We start from the raw sequence: 18,120 nt of genomic DNA, 5'->3' as shown, positions 1-18,120 counted from the left end.
AGTCGGACAAGATTGAAATGACTTAGCAGCAGCAGTAGCAGCAGCCTTTTCTAATCCACCATTTCTCCTTGCATGTATTTCAACTGTGCTTGAGTCCACTGTCTTTGTCAGTTTCTCCATTATCAAACTCTTAGGAACACTAATCTTAGTAGCAGCTCTCACTGCCTGTAGGTCACCAGCAGCAAAGTGGCAGTTATTAAAAATCAACTAACAAAAAGTGGAAAGTAGGTTTTAGAGGCTGTGGACATATGCCGGGTATCTTTAAAATAGGTCCAGCCAATTTGGCCTGAATTGAGAAGTTATTACTTTAGAATAGCATTCTAATAGGGATGTTGCCAATCATGTTTCAATTTAGACAGATAAATTGAGTTTAGCCAAATAATATGCAGATAATCAAGAATAAAAACTGGGGACTTCCTGGCTGTCCTGGGGTTAAGACTCCATGCTTCCATTGCAGAGGCACAGATTCAATCTCTGGTTAGAGAACTAAGATCAGCCATGTCACATGGCCAAGACAAACAAACAAACAAAAACAAAAGCAAACTTGAAAATTTCAAACAAGCCATGATAGAAAAAGGAGAAGTTGAGTACAGAAACTTCAAAGTACAACCTAATCACTTCAGATTGGCTTGAAGCTCCTCACTTCTCATTCATTGAGTCTGTTATCCAGTCGATAACTATGTAGTGACCGTCTACTTTGTCATTTTTGACATCAGGTCTGAGGATACAAAAAGAAATCAGCCATGATGTGACTTTCATATTTATGAGCCTTAAAATATGTTCTCACTTTCATCAAAACCTCTTGCTGAAAGTTAGTTTGATATAAAACCAGTCAAAGATAAAAGTTAGTTTAGGATTATCATCTTGTGCCCTTAGCTCTTTGCTCCGACCTCCAAGAACTGATTTTTCCTCTTTAAATGCTCAGTTTCTAACTCCACAACTGTTTCATATCAATATTTATACATAAACATATGTGTAAATATGCTCAGACTCAATCCATTAGAGGGTAAACAAGGTAATTTGCAGGGAGAGAATTAACATTAAAGACAACAAAAAAGGAATAGAATAAAACGGAATTGAGTATGCTAGATAATGAAATGGAGTAGATTTATGGTAGGGTAGGTTAGATACGTGTGTGTGTGTGTGTGTGTGTGTGTGTGTGTGTGTGTGTGTTAGTCTCTTAGTCGTGTCTGACTCTGCGAGACCATGGAGTGTGGCTCACCAGGGTCCTCTGCCCACAGAATTCTCCAGGCAAGAACATTGGAGTGAGTTATCATTCCCTTCTCTAGGGAATCTTCCTGACCCAGGGATTGAACCTGGGTCTCCTGCATTACAAGTGGATTTTTACCATCTGAGCCACCATATATATGTTTCTTGCCAAATAACACTTTCTTCTGTAGAGGTTCTTATGTTTTATTTCCAACTGTCCCTGATGGCTCAGAGGTTAAAGCATCTGCCTGGAATGCGGGAGACCTGGCTTCGATCCCTGGTTCAGGAAGATCCCCTGAAGAAGGAAATGGCAACCCACTCCAGTACTCTTGCCTGGAATGAATGCCAGGGAGGGAGGAGCCTGGTAGGCTACAGTCCATGGGGTCGCAAAGAGTCGGACAGGACTGAGCAACTTTACTTTCACTTTCCAGAATATCATTACCTTCTATTAAAAGAATTTATATTGTTAGTTGACTTCCCTGGTGATCCAGTGGTTAAGAATTTATATGGTTAGTAAAACACTGGAGGACAGGATGATTACTTTTGGTTTTTAACAAATACCAAGAAGGAACTGCCTATTTTTGCCTAAGTATAAGGTCATGATCTCATGGCCTTTATTTAGGAATAGCCTAGTAATTTCTGTGAGATTTTATCCCAAGTAAATAAAAATAGGCATCTATCCAAGTCTTTTTAGTGGGGAAATACCCTTAAAATATTTAATAAGATTGCTTGGTTTTCCTGTATTCCCATGTAGAATAACTCATGTATGAAATACTGCACCGAAAGTGAAAACAGAATGGTTGTGCGGGTACAGAATGACTATAAGTATGTTGGTTGTTCACCCTGATGAGTGTGTGACTAATTAAGCTGTGGCCCCTTGTTGCTGTCCAACCTCAGAGACAGTGCATACCTTGTATCCCTAGCCTAGGAAAAGATAAAAATTCAAAATTTTTACTATGGTTTTTACTGAATGAGTGATCACTTTCACACTACTATAAAGAGGAAAAATCTTAAATCTAAAGGGGACCTCGTGTGATTACATAAGATGCAACCATTGGAGGAAACTAGTTTGAAACTTCCTATAAAATTATAATTTGTTCAAACTAAGTAAAAACTTTTTAAAAATGAAAAAAGAAAACAAAGTCTGAGGATATTTCCAGATAAAGATGCAATAATTGATGGGCAGAGAAAACAAGCGTTTCTACTACAGGGCAAAAATAAATTATTTGGTGCTTGATTTCTACCTATGTTCATTTTTGCAGGAAATGTTGTGGCTTGATACAATAAAAATTTAAAAATATATGATTACCTTTGTTTTTGTTTTCCTCATTCTAGAAAGCCAACCAATCATCTTAGCTACTGATATTAATACTATTGTTGTTCTTATTTTAGGTTATAAACTTCCCTCTGCAAAGGGAATGGCAGGCATCTTAGAAATTTCTTATTGTATTCTGCTGGTGGTATTGGTACCAGTTTGCCCTTTCAAAGTACAGTCAACATGCCTGATATTTCTGTTCTAATCTTTTTCCTCCAAGTGAAGTGTAGTGATAGCCACCACTAAATATTAATAGTTACTTTAGTCCTTGTGAAATATTTCATAGTCCAGTTTGCAATATGTTTTGAAAATAAAATGCTATTTATGTGCTGAGAGTAAAAGGAGAGAGGGTTTAATTATTTCACCAAATGATTAACAAATTTGGGTGAATTAGAAATTTCAAATAGCAAATTTTATAACCAGAATTCTTAAGATTTTGGAAAAGTGCAAATATAAAACTACATTCAGAACTTATGAATAAATAAGTTGAAAAAAATTGAATTTTTAAAATTAAAAAAACAATTTATAACATATAATTGTTTGTAAGAATTTAAGTGTAAAATTTTCCTTGAATAAGCAATCTTACTAAACATGCTCTGAGCATTCATAATGTAATGAATTCCTTACCATCTAATTAATTAAATAATAAAAATGTAAGAAACTTAAAGTATTCAAGAGGATTTTGTAAAATTTCAGACATTTTAGAAAAATTTTATATGAATATGCTCAGTTATCACACTAATCATGCTTTATCTTTCACAGATGTCACTACAGAATACCAGACCCTAATCTTTTCAGGGTTTGTGATTAAGTGGGCTGATTTTCTACCTGATTGTGGCTCTGGGAGTAAGGTACTAGAAATGGGTATCTATTAAGTTTTATTGACTATTCATAAAGGCGTATAATAACCAGCTGGATCCTGTACACTTCACGGTGGGTGTTCAACTATATTTACCATCAACTCTGCAAACAATATGTATACTTTCATTTCAGGTTAACTAGCAAAAATCATTACCCAAAATTTGTACAATCTTGTTGTTCCAAGCCAAGTTAAAATGCATGGGAGACCAGGGAAACAGCACACCCTTACTTTCAAACGGGTAGATTTGTTTTGGAAGCCCAAACACTTGAAAAATATTCTCCATTTGCATTTTTTTTTCTGACATAAATGAGGCCATTCTGTAGAAGCCATCTTACTATGAGGATGGAAGAACATTTCTTTTTAACTTTAGGCATTTGTAGAAAATCAACTAGAATATGAGTGCCAAAAGACAAGTACCTTGGTAAAATAAAATGTTCAAAATGGTAAAATCAAGACTCTCATCAAATATTAATTGAACATGGGTCAAAAATTGAACTTGGGAGGTTTTGACTAATCAAAGATATTTGATTAACTGAGGGAACTGTAACATATTATCTGCTGGAATGAAAATTTGACTTAGATCTACTATTACTGTTGATGTTCATTTGCATTGTCATGAAGAGAAATGAGTTGTATTATCAATTTTCTATAATGTAAATTTTATACAGTATTTCAAAGACAATTAAAAATATACATTTAAGTAGAGTCAGATAGTCCCCAGAGAGTCTACTAGTCAGTGAGAGCATTTCATTGAAAGGATAACCAGTAATATCTTTTGTCCTTTTCTAAGCCTAACAATATTGCTGACAGATTTGTCTACTTTGCTCACTGCTTATATTTCCATTGTGAAGAACTGCGCTTTCCTTCTTGTATGTGATTAAGGTTTATTAAATGAATAGATGAAAGAATTCAAAGAAAACCTTTCCAAAACAAAAATGAAACCCAAAGAAATAAGCAAGGAAGACTTATACTTTTAGAATTCAGTTCAGTTCAGTCGCTCAGTCAAGTCCAACTCTTTGCGACCCAATGGACTGCAGGATGCCAGGCTTCCCTGTCCATCACCAGCTCCCAGAGCTTGTGCAAACTCATGTCTATCGAGTTGGTGATGCCATTCAACCATCTCATCCTCTGTTGTCCCCTTCTCCTGCCTTCAGTCTTTCCCAGCATCAGGGGTTTTTCCAATGAGTCAGTTCTTCGCATCAGGTGGCTAAAGTATTGGAGCTTCAGCATCAGTCCTTCCAATGAATATTCAGAAATGATTTCCTTTAGGATGGACTGGTTGGATCTCCTTGCAGTCCAAGGGACTCTCAAGAGTCTTCTCCAACACCACAGTTCAAAAGCATCAATATTTCAGTGCTCAGCTTTCTTTACTCTCACATCCATACATGACTACTGGAAAAACCATAACTTTGAGTAGATGGACTTTTGTCAGCAAAATAATGTCTCTGCTTTTTAATATGCTGTCTAGATTGGTCATAGTTTTTCTTCCAAGGAGAGAGCATCTTTTAATTTCATGGGAGCAGTCACCATCTGCAATGATTTTAGAGCCCAAGAAAATAAAGTCTCTCACTGTTTCCATTGGTTCCCCATCTACTTGCCATGAAGAGATGGGACCTGATGCCATGATCTTAGTTTTTTGAATGTTGGGTTTTAAGCCAGCTTTCTCACTCTTCTCTTTCACTTTCATCAAAAGGCTCTTTAGTTCTTCTTCAGTTTCTGCCATATGGGTGGTGTCATCCACATGTCATATCTTCCCTTGTGGCTCAAATGGTAAAGCATCTGCCTACAATGCGGGAGACCTGGGTTTGATCCCTGGCTTGAGAAGATCCTCTGGAGAAGGAAATGGCAACCCACTCCAGTACTCTTGCCTGGAAAATCCCATGGATGGAGGAGCATGGTAGGCTACAATCCATGGGGTCATAAAGATTGGACATGACTGAGCAACTTTGCTTTGCTTTCATCTACATATCTGAGGTTATTGATATTTCTCCTGGCAATCTTGATTCCAACTTGTGCTTCACCAGCCCTGCATTTCACATGACATACTTTGCATATAATGTTGACATTATGCAACCTTGATATACTCCTTTTCCAATTTGGAACTAGTCTGTTGTTCCATGTCTGGTTCTAACCGTTGCTTCTTGACCTGCCCTACAGATTTCTCAGGAGGCCAGTAAGGTGATCTGGTATTCCCATCTCTTTAAGAATTTTCCACAGTTTGTTGTGATCCACAAAGTCAAAGCTTTTAGCATAGTCAATGAAGCAGAAGTAGATGTTTTTCTGGAATTCTCTTGCTTTTTCAATGGTCCAGTGGATGTTGGCAATTTAATTGCTGGTTCCTCTACACTTCTAAATCCAGCTTGAACATCTGGAAGTTCTCAGTTCATGTACTATTTAAGCATAGCTTGGAGAATTTTGACCATTACTTTCCTAGCATGTGAGATGAATGCAATTGTGCGGTAGTTTGAACATTGTTTGGCATTGCCTTTCTTTGAGATTGGAATGAAAATTGACCTTTTCCAGTCCTTTGGCCACTCCTGAATTTTCCAAATTTGCTGGCATATTGAGTGTAGCACTTTCACAGCATCACCTTTTAGGATTTGAAATAGCTCAGCTGGAATTCCATCACTCCCACAAGCTTTGTTCATTGTGATGCTTCCTAAGGCCCACTTGATTTCACACTCTAGGATGTCTGGCTCTAGGTGAGTGTTCACACCACTGAGGTTATCTGGGTCATGAAGATCTTTTTTGTATAGTTCTTCTGTGTATTCTTGCCATATTTTCTGCATATCTTCTGCTTCTCTTAGGTCCATACTACTTATGTCCTTAATTTTGCTCATCTTTGCATGAAATATTCCATTTGTATCTCTAATTTTCTTGAAGAGATCTCTAGTCTTTCCCTTTTATTGAAATGAAGTCAAAGTGAAGTGAAGTTGCTCAGTTGTGTCTGACTCTTTGTGACCCCATGGACTGTTGTCCACCAGGCTCCTCCATTCATGGAATTTTCTAGGCAAGAGTACTGGAGTGGGTTGCCATTTCCTTCTCCAGGGGATCTTCGCGACCCAGGGATCGAACCCAGGTCTCCCACATTGTGGGCAGACGCTTTACCGTCTGAGTTACCAGGGAATCTATTAGTTTCCTCTATTTCTTTGTACTGATCACCCAGGAAAGCTTTCTTATCTCTCTTTGCTCTTTTTTGAAACTCTGAATTCAGATGGATGTATCTTTCCTTTTCTCCTTTTGCCTTTAGCTTCTCTTCTTTTCTCAGACAAAACTATTTGTCACTACCACTGCATAATTGTTGAGGATTTTATTTAGGTCATACCTGAATGGTCTAGTGATTTTCCCTACTTTCTTCAAAATCAGTCTGAATTTTGCAATAATGAGTTCATGATCTGAGCCACAGTCAGCTCCTGGTCTAATTTTTTCTGACTGTATAGAGCTTCTCCATCTTTGACTGCAAAGAATATAATCAATCTGATTTTGGTACTGACCATCTGGTGCTAGCCACATGTAGAATCATCTCTTGTGTGTTGGAAGAGGGTGTTTGCTATAACCAGTGTGTTCTCTTGGCAAAACTCTCTTAGCCTTTGTCCTACTTCATTTTTTACTCTGAGGCCAAACTTGCCTATTACTCCAGGTATCTTTTGACTTCCTACTTTTGCATTCCAGTATGACAAAAAGGACATCTGTTTTTGGTGTCAGTTCTAGAAGGCCTTGTAAGTCTTCATAGAACCGTTCAATGCAGCTTCTTCAGCATTAGTGGTTGGGGCATATACTTGGATTATTGTAACATTGAATGGTTTGCCTTGGAAATGAACAGAGGTCATTTTGTCATTTTTGAGATTGTACCCAATTGGTTGGACTCTCTTGTTGACTATGATGGAGACTCCATTTCTTCTAAGAAATTCTTCCCACAATAGTAGATATAATGATCATCTGAATTAAATTTGCCCATTCCAGTCCATTTTAGTTCACTGATTCCTAAAATGTTGATGTTCACTCTTGCCATCTTCTGTTTGACCACTTCCAATTTGCCTTGATTCATGGACCTAACATTCCAGATTCCTATGCAATATTGTTCTTTACAGCATCAAACTTGACTTACATCACCAGTCACATCCACAACTGGGCATTATTTTTGCTTTGGCTCAGCCTCTTCATTCTTTTTGGAGTTATTTCTCCACTGATCTCCAGTAGCATATTGAGCAGCTACTGACCTGGGGAGTTCATCTTTCAGTATTGTATCATTTTGCCTCTTCATATTGTTCATGGGGTTCTCAAGGCAAGAATAGAACAGGGAGAGAACAGAAAGAGAAAAAGGAGAGTAAGGAGGACATGCAGGTGTATTAATTAAAGTTTAATCAGAAAAGCTCTTTGTACTCTTCCTTGAACTCTCTTTTAGAGATAACTCAATATTTTGGAGAGTAAATTACATTTTTCTCAATATGGTTTCAGTTGAAGTTCTTTTAGTATTCCTTTGGCAAAGTCAGTTTGGGATAGATTTTTTAGACTGCAAATTGACCAAATAAATGAATACTGAAACAACACATATCTGACATCAAGCGGCTACCTAAGGAAATGTCCAGGTGTGTGTGATTCAAGTATATATATGAATGTTGGGTTTTGGAGTTGTATTTGAAAATCCATATTTTTTAATAAGTTTTTTAAGCAAATATAATGCTTTGTGATCAGAACTTTTCATGTGCTGGATATTCTCATAGGACTTGCTTTTAGTTACTGATCCAAAAATATTGTCTAAATCTATATATGGTAGAGAGTATTATTGTATTTTTAAACAGAATATCCTACCAAGGACTTTATATGTTTAAACTAGGTTTTCTCAAAGAAATATTATATACTGTCTTCTTTAAAAGTGCTTTATAGTAATTGTTATTCACCGAGTGTCTCATACAGTACATTGGGGAGTGGGAGGCTTAAATGTGGCTAATAACTATTAATTCAGATTCATTAAATGATTGTTTGAATGAAAATGGTATGTATAATTTTTCATAAATAAATCCTAATGCAAGTAAACTCCTGAACACTATATTTACATGCAAAAGATAAATATAGTGACATGACATCATCTATATCTATACAGATATAGATCTGAACCTCTATCTATATATATGTCACCCTATATCTCATGACCTCAAGATAATATCATGCTCATATCATTTGTAAAATATTAGGGCCAACTTTTACATTTTGATTATTAGGAGCTCTTAGTATTCACCTTAAAACATCAAACAACCTTGTGGATACACAAAGAAAAGACCATAAAAAGAGTCTTTTACACATTGATTTTTATAAAAGCATTTTCCTGTAGAATCGATAGATGCATAAAGAAATAGAAGACAATTGATTTTAGAGTATGAGAATGGAGTTTATGAAGACGGCAACCTCCAACTGCAGTATATCAATACCCCTTTGGGCATTTTTGCAGGTGTTTAGGTGTTAAAATTCCTTTCGAATTTTGAGTTAATTATTGTATTGTGTGAGTGTGTTGCATTCTACTGCTTATTTGAGTCATAACTATAATTTGAAATCTGAGTTGTTAGACACAGAAAAGTGGATTTGGGGAAAGAATTTTTATTCAGATTCTTCAGGACATTTGCTATATCACACATATTTAAAAATAATTTTTGAAATACTAATACAGGTTAAGGAATAATAAATCTGTATTTTGTCTATAATGGCTGGAATAAATTATTTGAATTTTATAATTTAAAATATTGATAGAAGTACTACCACATTTTTAAATTTTTAAATATGAAAATTATGTTAGTCTCCTGTTTTTTAAAAAAAGTGTGTTATCTCTGATGAATTTGTAGTAATTCAGAAACATTTTCCTGGACCTTTGAGCATTTGTGTCTGATATATGGTTGTATAGATGAACAGGTGAATTGGTGTATGGACAGATAGATAAATATATTATTGAGAGATAGATGGAAGAAAAGGAGTTTTGGTTAAAAGAGAAGGAACAAATGTTTGTCATCTGTATATTGCTTACAACAAATATGCTTAACAAACAAAAAAAGCTTAGACTTTATTGAACAGCAGTTGTATTTTACAGTACTAAAATTGAGATAAAGATCCTTAAATCCTGAACTCCGAAAGTTGTAAGCCACATTTATATGGGTCCCAGTTTCTTTCCATATATCTGACTTGTGGGGAAGTACTATATGTATGTATCAGAGTAGGCCACTATACAAACTCTAGACTCTTGATGAGGAAGATAACAGGTCCATAGGTGTTTCATTATATTAACATTGCTGAATAATCAAATTAGTCATCTTTCCCCTAACACCTGTTCTAGCTACTGAATTCCCCATTTGTGTGTTTCTATGTCCTTCTTGGGCAAGTCAACAGTAGTTTGGGGCGTAATCAACCTTCTGATGTTCTGTCCCTAATCGTATCCTGGCCAGGCCATTTCTCTTTTATTTCTTATGCTTCACAGTTCCATCTATTTCAGTTCTACACTATTCTCTACTACTATTGTCTGGTTATGACTTTTATTGTGCATCACCTGAATTTTAACAATATTAATAAAATCCATCTCTAATATCAGCACATCCTTAAATCCTGCTAACAGATTTATATGTGAGCATGTTATTTCTCTGTCTCCAAACTTAAAAGGTATGCCTATCTATTATTCACAGGACAAAATACCTCACTTTTAAAATACAGTAAAATAAATAAAATAAAATACCTGCACTAAGAAGGCTTTCTAGGGCCTGATCCTTTTCTCCATTTCTAGCCTTTTCCCCACATATCCTCATTCACTTATGTCCTTCTTAGACAACTGAATCCTCTTGGAATGGAATATATTTCCCATACCACAGCTTCAGAGAAAAAGCCCTTTCATTTAATTTTGCATGCTCGACATCAATCTAGTAATTGCAGAAGCTGATAAATTAATAAAGGGATGAATAAGTGATACTGTTTTAAAAGAAAAATCTAGGAAAATAACATCTATTTATAAAAATAATATATATTGAGGCATGCTAGATAAAACTATAAATATCATTAGTTCTCTTCCAAATATTGTGAACCTAGAGATGATTAACAAATTACAGGTAGCCTATCATCAAAATAATCGAAAGCCTTGAGCTTCAGGGCAAGATGAAACTGAACAAGCATATGAAAAACATGGCTTTAGTAAGGTTCACTGTGATAATAGAAGTATTTGCCATACTAGATTAAATTGGCTAGTTGTTTCATGGGCTGCCATGACAAAGGATCACAAGCTAAGTAACTTAAAAACAAATATCTTTTCTCACAGGTCTGGGGCTAGCTCTGAGAGGAAGGTAATGTCAGTAGGGTTGGTTTTTTACAGAGGCCTTGCTCTTTGGCTGTTTCCATTCCAGTTGGCTATTTTATTTTTTTTCCCATGCCTGAATTTGTCTTCACTCTGTTCATGACTGGGGCTTCCCTGGTGGCACAGTGGTAATAAATCTGCCTGCCAGTGCAGGATTGGGATGATCCCCTGGAGTAGGAAATGACTGCCCACTCCAGGATGTATGTCTGGGATGCTGCCTGGACAAAGAAGCCTGGCAGGCTACAGTTCATGGGGTCACAAAGAGTCAGACATGACTGCTTGACTGAGCACACCCACACTGTTCATGTCTGTGTCCTGATCTTCCTGTCTTTTATTTTTATTTTAAATATATAACTTTATGATGTGTTGATTTCTGCCATACACAATGCAAATCAGCCATAATTATACATACCCTGTCTCCCTCCTCTCTCCCCCTCCCATTCCTCCAGGTCATCAAATCACCTGACTGAACTCCCTGTGAAACTCCCCGTGCTATACAGCAGCTCCTTAAGAGCTGTCCGTCTTACACCTGATTATGCGTGCATCTTGATGCTACTTTCTCCATTTGTCCCACTCGTTCCCTCCCCAACTGTGCCCACGAGTCCATTCTCTACATTTGCCTCTCCATTCCTTCCCTACAAATAGGTCCATCCAACAATTTTTGTAAATTTCATAAATATGCATCAATATACTACATATGTTTTACTCTTTCTGATTTTGTATCACAGGCTCTAGGTTCATCCACCTCAGTGGAACTGACTCACATTTATTCTTTTTTATGACTTAGATTCCATTGTGTATATATACCATGTCATCTTTTAAAGGTGTTATTCTCATAGGATTAGGGCTTACCCTTACCACTTCATTGTAGCATAGTTTCCTAGTTAAAAAATTGTCTCCAAATAGGTCATATTCTGGTGTACTGGGGTTAGGACATCAACACATGAATTGGGTAGGAGGGAACATACACAATTCAGCCCATAACACATTGGGTTCCAAGACAATAAAAATAATACTATAAATAGTTGTAACTTTAGTCAATTGAAAAGAAAAATATTAGTAGATGATATTTTACCAAAATTATTTGAAATTTCCATTTTTGAGTTTTGTGTACAATTAAGAATGTTTATAAAAAGAATACATTTGAATCAGTTCTAATGAGGTGGATGAAACTGGAGCCTATTATACAGAGTGAAGTAAGCCAGAAAGAAAAACACCAATACAGTATACTAACGCATATATATGGAATTTAGAAAGATGGTAACAATAACCCTGTGTACGAGACAGCAAAAGAGACACTGATGTATAGAACAGTCTTATGGACTCTGTGGGAGAGGGAGAGGGTGGGAAGATTTGGGAGAATGGCATTGAAACATGTAAAATATCATGTATGAAACGAGTCACCAGTCCAGGTTCGATGCACGATACTGGATGCTTGGGGCTGGTGCACTGGGATGACCCAGAGGGATGGTATGGGGAGGGAGGAGGGGGGAGGGTTCAGGATGGGGAACACATGTATACCTGTGGCGGATTCATTTTGATATTTGGCAAAACTAATACAATATTGTAAAGTTTAAAAATAAAATAAAATTAAAAAAAAAAGAATGTTTATTAGACATCTTGAAAGTGAGGATGCAATTGATTTTATATTCAACAAGTTCTATTTGTTGCTGTTGCTCAGTTGCTCAGTTGTGTCTGACTCTTTGCAACCCATGGACCGCAGCACACAGACTTCCCTGTCTTTCACTGTCTCCCAGAGCTTGCTCAGAATCATGTCCATTGAGTCGGTGATGCCATCCAACCATCTCATCCTCTGCCGTCCCCTTCTCCTCCCACGTTCAATCTTTCCCAGCATCAGGATCTTTTCCAGTGAATCGGTTCTTTGTATTAGGTGGCCAGTGTATTGGAGTTTCAACTTCAGCATCAGTCCTTAAATGAACATTCAGAGTTGATTTCCTTTAAGATTGACTGGTTGGATCTCCTTGCAGTCCAAGGGACTGTCAAGAATCTTTTCCAGCACCACAGCTGGAAAGCATCAGTTCTTCAGCACTCAGCCTTCTCTATGCTCCAACTCTCACATCCGTACATGACTACTGGAAGAACCATAGCTTGGACTCTACGGACTTTTGTTGGTAAAGTAATGTTTCTGCTTTTCATTGTTGTTGTTAATTAACTTATTTAATTGGAGGATAATTACTTTATAATATTGTGATGGCTTTTGCAATACATCAACATGAATCAGACACAGGCACATGTGTGTCCCCCCATCCACAACCCCCACCTCCTCTCTCCCCATCCCATACCTCTGCATTGTCCTGGAGCACTGGCTTTAAGTGCCCTGCTTCATGCATCAAACTTGCACTGGTCATCTAGTTTACTTATGGTAATATTCATGTTTCATTGCTATTCCTTCATATCATCCTACCCTTGCCTTCTCCCACAGAATCCAAAAGTCTGTTCTTTACATCTGTGTCTCTTTTCCTGTCTTACATATAGGACTGTTGTTACTGTCTTTCTAAATTCCATATATATGCATTAATATACAGTATTGGTATTTCTCTTTCTGACTTACTTCACTCTGTATGGGCTCCAGTTTCATCCACCTCATTAGAACTGACTCAAATGTGTTTCTTTTTGTAGTTGAGTAATATTCCATTGTGTATATATACCACAATTTCCTTATCCATTCATCTGCCAATAGACATCTGGGTTACTTCCATGTCCTGGCATTGTAAACAGTACTGCAGTAAACACTGAGGTACATGTGTCTCTTTCAATTCTGGTTTCTTGGTTTCATTCTTCCCAATGCCCCGCAGTGGGATTACTGGGTCTTTTGGCATTTTTATTTCCAGTTTTTAAAGGAATCTCCACACTGTTCTCCATAGTGCCTGTACCAGTTTGCATTCCCACCAACAGTGTAGGGGCTTCCCTTTTCTCCACATCCTCTTCAGCATTTATTGCTTGTAGACCCTTCTGACCAAAGTGAGATAATACCTCTTCATGGTCTTGATTTGCATTTCCCTAATAATGAGTGATGTTGAGCATCTTTTCATGTGTTTATGAGCCATTGTACGTCTTCTTTGGAGAAATGTCTGTTTGGTTCTTTTGCCCGCTTTTTGATTACATCATTCGTTTTTCTGGTAATGAGCTGTATGAGCTGCTTGTATAGTTTAGAGATTAATTCTTTGTAAGCTGTTTCATTTGTTATTATTTTCTACCATTCTTAAGGCTGCCTTTTCATCTTGCTTATAGTTTCCTTCATTGTGCAAAAGTTTTAAAGTTTAAGGAGGTCCCATTTGTTTATCTTGTTTTCATTTCCATTACTCTGGGAAGTGAGTCAGACAGCATCTTGCTGTGATTTATTTCAGAGTGTTGTACCTGTGTTTTCCTCTAAGAGTTTTATAGTTTCTGGTATTACATTTAGATCTTTAATCCATTTTGAGTTTATATTTGTGTATGGTGTTTGCTTTGTAATATTCTATTGTCATAGCTTTTCTTCCAAGGAGCGAGCGTCTCTAACATTCATGGCTGCAGTCACCATCCACAGTGACTTTGGAGCCCAAGAAAATAAAGTCTGTCACTGTTTCCATTATTTCCCCATTTATTTGCTGTAAAGTGTTGGGACTGGGTGCCATGATCTTTGTTCTGAATGCTGAGTTTTAAGATACCTTTTTCACTGTCCTCTTTCACCTTCATCAAAGAGGCTCTTTAGTTCCTCTCTGCATTCTGTCATAAGGGTGGTGTCATCTACACGTTTGAGGTCATTGATATTTCTCCCAGCAGTCTTGATTCCAACTTGAGCTTCATCCAGCCCAGCATTTCACATGATGTACTCTGCATATAAGTTAAATAAGCAGGGTGACCATATACAGCCTTGACGTACTCCTTTCCCAATTTTGAACCAGTTTGTTGTTCCATGTCTGGTTTTAACTGTTGTTTCTTGACCTGCCTGCATACAGGTTTCTCAGGAGGCTGGTAAGGTGGTCTGGTATTCCCAGCTCTTGAGGAATTTTCCACAGTTTGTTGTGATCCACACAAAGCTTTTAGCATAGTCAGTGAAACAAAAGTAGATGGTATTCTGGAATTCTCTTGCTTTATTTATGATCCAGAGGGTGTTGGCAGTTTGACCTGTGGTTCTTCAAATCTGCCTTACTTCAAATATTGTCTTACTAACTAAAGGCTTCACTCTTTGTGTTATACAGTTCTAACTTGTGCATACTCTCACGTGTCCACCACTATGGTATCATATAGAATAGTTTCATTTTCCTAAAAACCTCTTGTGCTCCACCTGTTCCTCTTTTCCTCAAACCCCTGGGAACCCCAATCACCCTAACACCAAACCCTCAGCAATCACTTATATCTCTATAGTTTTGCCTGTTCCAGAATGTTAAATGATTGAAATAATACAGACTGGGTTCTTTTATTTATAAATATGAATTTTAAAAAATTCCTTTATGCCTTTTCTTACCTTGATAACTCTTTTATAGCTTAATGATATTCTATTTCATGGATATAAAATAGTATAGTTATCAACTGACATTTGAAAGGACTTTGGTTGATTCCAGTTCCTGGCAATTATAAATAAAGCTGTTGTAAACATTTATGTGTAAGTTTGGTGTGGACATAAATTTTCAAGACAATTGAGTAAACTCCTAATAGCCTAATTGCTGACTTTTATAGTAAGTCTATGTGTTTGTTTTTTTTTAATTTTATTTTATTTTTAAACTTTACAGTATTGTATTAGTTTTGCCAAACATCGAAATGAATCTACCACAGGTATACCCATGCTCCCCATCCTGAACCCTCCTCCCTCCTCCCTCCCCATACCCTCCCTCTGGGTCGTCCCAGTGCACCAGCCCCAAGCATCCAGTATCATGCATCGAACCTGGACTGGCGACTCATTTCATACATGATATTATACATGTTTCAATGCCATTCTCCCAAATCATCCCACCCTCTCCCTCTCCCACAGAGTCCATAAGACTGATCTATACATCAGTGTCTCTTTTGCTGTCTTGTACACAGGATTATTGTTACCATCTTTCAGCTTTGTAAGAATCTGTAAAACTGCCTTTCAAAGTGGTTAAACCATTTTGCATTTTCTACAGTAGAAAATGAGAGTTTCTGTTGCTCCACATAATAGCAGCAAGTGGTATTCTTAGTGCTTTGGTGTGTAGTACTCTTTCTTTGTTGTTTTAAGTTTGAGTTTCCTAATGACATGATTTTGAGCATGTTTTATATTTTTATTTGCCATCATATCTTTTTTGATGAGGTATCTGTTCAGATATTTTGTCAATCTTTAAACTGTGTTATTTTCTTCTTATTGAGTTTTTAAAAAATTCTTTATATAGTTTGGATACAAGTCTCATATCAGATATGTGTTTGCAACTATTTTTTCCAGTCTGTGGCTTCTCTTAACATTGCTTTGCACAGAGTATTTTTTTCCATGATGAAATCCAGCTTAACTGAATTTTTTTCCCCATAGGTCATATTCTCAGTGACATATACAAAAAGTAATCAAACCAGTGGTCACCTACCTTTTCTTCTGGATTATCTTTCAGAATTTTTATTGTTTTGCATTTTACATTTAGGTATACATTCCATTCTGAGTTAATTTTTGTATAGAGTGTTAATCTAGATTTTATATTTAGATTAATTTTTTCTTTCTTTTTTTTTTTTTTTTGCTTCTGAATATTCAGTTTCTCCAGCACTGAGGGTTGAGAAGAATGTTATTTCTCACTGGAATTGCTTTTGTCCTTTGTCAAAGATCAGTGCCTGTATTTGTATGAGTCAATTTCTAGGCTTTTTTTTTTTTTCTATTCTATTGATCAGTTATCCTTTATTTCCTTACACCACATTTTCTCATTAGAGCTTTATGTTAAGTCTTGAAGTTGGGTAACATAAGTCCTTCAAACTTGGTCTTCTCTATTACTGTGTTAGCTCTACTGGGACTTTTGATTTTCCATATAAACTTTATATAAATTTTAGAATTTTAAAATAATAATTTATACTTTTTTAAGATTTATTTTGTCAATATCCCCTGACTAATTGGATTATATTGAATCTGTATACAAAGTTGAGAAGAATTGCCATCATAAAATATTAAGTCTTCCTATCCTTGAAAATGGAACATCCTTACATTTATTTGTTTTATTTCATTTTTTTCATCAGTTTTTGCAGTTTTCCACATAAAGATCTTGAACATATCTTTTTAGATATATAACTATTTCATTTTCATGGTGCAAAAGTAAATGATACTTGTTTGAGATTTTTTTCTTCCACATTGACGGAAATATAATCAACATAGAGCACTGTGTAAGTTTAAGGTGTTCAGCATAGTCATTTGACAAATACACATGAAATGATTTTCACAATGAGTTTAGTGAACATCCATCATCTATACAAAATTAAATAAACAGGAAGAAATATTTTTTCCCTTTAGTGAGCAGTCAGGATTTACTCCCTTAACAACTTTCATATAGCAGTGTTTATCTTTATCAGCTATACATTACATCCCTAGTACTTATCCTATGATGAGAAGTTTGTACCTTTTGATTGCCTTCATCCAATTCCCCTTCCTCCCATCACCAGCTCTACAAGTCTGATCTCATTTTCTGTGAGTTTCTTTGGTTTTGAAATAAAATTGACCTACAAAACTGTGTTAACTCCTATTATACAACATAGTGATTCAATATTTCTATACATTTCAAAATGATCGCCACAGTAAAATCCGGGTATGTCACTATGGAAAGATATTACATAGTATTGACTACATTTCTCACACTGTACATTTCATACCTATGACTCATTTACTTTGAAATTGGAAGTTTGTACCTCTTTCTTTGGTCCTTTGTTTGTTCTCTGTATCAATAATTCTGGTTCTGTTTCGTTTGTTGATATGTTTTATTTTTTAGATTCTACATGTAAGTGAAATCATACAGTATTTTTCCTTTTCTGACTTATTTTACTTAGCCTAAAACTCTTTACGTCCCTTTGGGTTGTGGCTAATGGCAAGATTTCATTCTTTTTATGGCTGAGTAATATTCCAGTGGGTGTGTATATATCACACCTTCTTTATCCATTTACAAATCCATGGAAATGAAGATGCTTTTGTATTTTGGCTAGAGTAATAATGCTGTAATGAAAATAAAAGTATATATCTTTTCTAGTTAGTGGTTTTTTATTCTTTGGTTAAAAACCAAGGAATTAAATTGCTAGGTTACAAGTAAGTTTTGTTTTTAATTTTTTTTGAGTCATTTCCATACAACTTTCCATAGTAGCTGCACCAATTTTCATTCCCATCAACAGTTCATGAGGATTCCCTTTTCCCCATATTCTTACCAGCACTTGTTATTTGTTGTCTTTTTTATAATAGTGATTCTGATAGGTTGTGAGGGGATATTTCATAGT

The 18,120-nt window shown here is 36.1% G+C and overlaps 1 long non-coding RNA gene across 5 annotated transcripts in view; it reads left to right on the top strand.

Moving 5' to 3' along the window:
* LOC123334984 overlaps positions 1-18,120 on the top strand; it is a 389,678-nt gene that overhangs the window by 244,789 nt on the left and 126,769 nt on the right. Inside the window, exon 4 of one of the 5 annotated variants that reach the window (XR_006553166.2) lies at positions 3,287-3,375. The exons of the other annotated variants lie outside the window; for them this stretch is intronic. This is a non-coding gene — a long non-coding RNA (uncharacterized LOC123334984). The remainder of the gene's footprint in view (positions 1-3,286; positions 3,376-18,120) is intronic. 5 annotated transcript variants of the gene reach the window in all.

The sequence above is a fragment of the Bubalus bubalis genome, chromosome 9 (genome assembly GCF_019923935.1).
Source record: "Bubalus bubalis isolate 160015118507 breed Murrah chromosome 9, NDDB_SH_1, whole genome shotgun sequence".
NCBI classification, from domain to species: Eukaryota; Metazoa; Chordata; class Mammalia; order Artiodactyla; family Bovidae; genus Bubalus; species Bubalus bubalis.
This window is presented reverse-complemented; position numbering and strand designations above follow the sequence as displayed.